Source organism: Pipra filicauda, unplaced genomic scaffold (genome assembly GCF_003945595.2).
Source record: "Pipra filicauda isolate LSUMZ 115617 unplaced genomic scaffold, ASM394559v2 scaffold134_size1991817_pilon, whole genome shotgun sequence".
Classification (NCBI taxonomy): Eukaryota; Metazoa; Chordata; class Aves; order Passeriformes; family Pipridae; genus Pipra; species Pipra filicauda.
In genome coordinates, this window is record NW_024103818.1 from 892497 (window position 1) to 896285 (window position 3789).

Consider the following 3789-nt stretch of genomic DNA (forward strand, 5'->3'; position numbering starts at 1 on the left):
AAGTCTATTTTTTTCAGAAACTGTAATGTAATTTGCTTGTTTCCCAAGCTAGGGCACTGACATAATTCAGCTCTGCTTTTCTGACTGCTTCCTTTTCTCCCACCAAATTATCTTTTATTTTTTTAAAAAAGGACACAATATATTTTTGCTCTGTTCCAGTTCTGTAATATTTCAGCAAAGCTGTTCAGACTTTAGTGGATTCATGTTGAGGATGTTCGTGTGACTGACTTCTGACATTTGAGTCTTAAAATTTATGACTCATTACAGAAACTTATTCATGTCCTGAGAATCTGCCATATAAATACCTTTATTGGTCTGGGTTTTGGTGCCTAATTAAAGATGCTCTCAACAGCTAGAAAAATTATCATCAAAATCCATGGATAATAGATTCTAAATGAGCTGTTAAAGAGACACTTCGACCAATTTCACTGGTTTTAAGATATATTGCAACACAAATTTCTCTAGTAAGTATTCTACACTTTTAGGACAGAATATGCACATTTAAAGAATCATTGTGCAAGAACAGGTTGTTTTCTAATGAAGGAAAAAGAAAAAACAAAACTATATAGAATGTCCTCTAAACTGGGTGAATAATTCAGTTAATGAAAATATTTTCCGGGATAACTCTCCTTCAGATTATAACCCTTTCCAACGTTTTGCAGAAATTAGGACACAGTTTGAATGATACCTCAGTTTTCTGACAAAGGGGAGTAATTTTGACTTAAAACCAGAGGAGCCTTTGTAGATGATGAAGATTTGTCTTCATCTCAAAAATGGGAAAAGGATTTTTTTTTCAAAATTACTGTTTGACTTAGACAAAAAAAGTTACACATTTTATTTTTTAATTATTTGCTTTCAAATGTTGCATGCATTAGCTTGTTATTGCAGAGAGCAGCCATCTGAATGCTTATTCAAGTAGCATAAGTGCTTGTTATAATTGTGTTTGTACTGCACTTTTGGAAAAAGATTGACACTGTTGTATGTTAAATAAACTTTTAGGATTTGTCTCCATATATTACAAAGAGAAATAATTAAACCAAAGGGAAAATTCTTTAAAGATGTTTAGTATATAAAAATAATGGTAGCAGCCAATAACTAGATGCACAAAATACAAGAAAGCAAAGAGACCTGATCAAAAGAACATCTAAGTCAGTAGACAGATGATTACTACCTTCAATAAATTAGAAATCTGTCCCTATCTGTGTGTAATACAGACATCTTCCTGTTTCAGGCTCATTCAATAAAGTGGTTTTAGGAAAAGAAATATAGCACATATAACATCGAACATTGTATTAGATGCTCAAGTTTTTCTCATGATATCAGAAATTTTCAAATAATATTTGAAATGAAATAACATTTAACAAAAAACCCCAAACATTCTCCAGATGTCTTTGCAAGTACATAGCTTTAATTCAGTGCTATTATTTCACCATTAACTTGTAATATACTTTGTAATTTACTTGCCATTTGCTTGTAATATACTTTATACTTTTAAGCCTTATGTTTCCTTCTTTATAAAGTTTGTAACTTTATTGTTCTTTTCTCAGGTGATGTATTACCTTGTCTCTACTGCCTTGTAATTAGCACTGTCTTTCTTTCCATTAGGACCTATTTGTGTACAGAAAAATGCCCTATCCCTCTGTTTGTATTCACCTAAAAGATAAGGATATAGATCATTGGGTCATTTCATTTAAAAGACATGACTAAAACGAACAAAATATTTACAAGAAAGCCCAGTTGAGCAGTTTATTTTGTTTGCTAAACTTTGTTTCTCATGATATTTTCTTCATGTGTTCTACCATCAGACATTTTCTACAGTAAAATCATGGTAATGAGTTTTTTCTCTGGCAGCTTTCAGTCTGTCTCTTTGCTAACAGCTATCACTGCTCACACTGGTCAACTGCCTAGTTAGTTCTAAACCCATTATTTCATATTTGTACATTAAATCTGACTTTCTATTATGTAGCTAAATAAGTTTTATTTGGTATTCTACAGAAAATTTCTTTATTTTAATACTGGGGTTTTTGTATCTTTGATGATGTCTAGTACATAGTCTCTGTTGATTATTTTTATGAAATTAAGATGTCTTCTCAGGCAACCTCTGTGGTTCTCTAGCTGTGGTATACTTACCATTTAAAAAAACTAACTACTATGTAAAACCAAATCTTCTATCATCATATTCATTATCCTTGTTACACTCCATGCTGTTTTCTCTTCATTTATTTATGTGTGTGTATGTGCATCACAGTGTTACTATTTCCAGATTATTTTTATACTCTAAGGAGCACCCATCTGCTATATGTCCCTTGTGAAACTTAACAGTCACATCTTCAAAGATCTCTAATAAATTATTAAAGCAATTATTCATGTAAGTCAATAAACTTTCTTACAAATAGGTGTGGCCCACTTGCAATGTAAGTTTCAAAAAGTCGCTTTATAAATAATTTACATATATTCAAACTGGAAAAAACAAGACCAAACGTTATAAATGAGCTACCATCTTAAATCTGTACACCAAACAGGTGTTTCCAACAACTAACTCTAAATAATCAATACAATGTTTACTAATAATTATATGCATAATATTAGTTTTCAGAGACTAGTTCAGTTTATCTTACTCCAAACTACTTTTTAAAAATTAAAGATCAATAGAATAAAATAAGTAGAAAATGATTCATTAAGAATTTCAAGATGACTCTACTACTAACTAAACAAACTTTTACTAATTGTCACAACATCTGACATAAGAGTTGTGAGTATTTATGAACCATATACTTTTTTTTATGGGTAGCAAAAGTTAAACATAATAAATCTGTGTAACTTGCCTAAGAAAAGCTAAATAAAATAGATATCAAAATAGCAATAAAAATGCAGAATTTTCTCATTTTTGTTATATTTAGTCCACTAGAGTATAAAGCTATTTTAAGTATAATGAACTGACCAAAATTAATGTAAGTGACCAAAATTAATTCTGTTTTGTTAGCCAGTCTTTGGTATTATAAATGAGTTGTTACCTAAAAGCTTATATTAATTTTTTTTGTTAAAGAATTAGTATTCAGTTACTCAACAATTACTGTGAGAACAGTTACACCTCATGGTTCTCTGAGATCTGTTAGTTCCTTATCGTAACTGTGAAATTTGATTCTAGTCTTGAATATTTTCCAATTTCTTAGTTCTGATGGCAAAAGATGAATTAATGAATCTAGTAATCATCTTTAAAAGAATTTTTCTGAAATTATAGTTGCTGGTGAAATTGAGACTGATGATTTATCACCATTTATTTATTCTTAAGATTCTAAAGTTGTAATTTCATTTAGCCAAATACTAAGTTCTTTATGTCCAACTGATTTCAATGGAATTTACATATTCTGGAAAAATGGTTTCATGTACGTGACTTCCAAGTATATGAATTACAGTCATAGTAAAACCATCTCAGTAGAGGGGGATAGATTAGAAGGTTATAAACAACTGTATTCTTTGAAGCTCTGAACAATATAAAGCAAGAGAAAAAGACCCAGATTTTTTAAAAAGTTCCTACTTTTAGAAAAGTAAGTCCCGTTTCACCATGCAACATATCTTGCACCAAAACAAGATTATGCAAGAGCAATCATCTAATTTGAAGAGCCTTATGGAGTTTAGCATTAAATTTAAAAAACAATCCATTTCTTGAAAGAGAGATACTGATGATGACGTCTGCAGATAGCACTGAAACACTGAAGGATGTTTTATACAGGAGAACACAGAATGAAAAACCATTCAAGTAGAGTAACTAGCTGACTAAACTCTGTA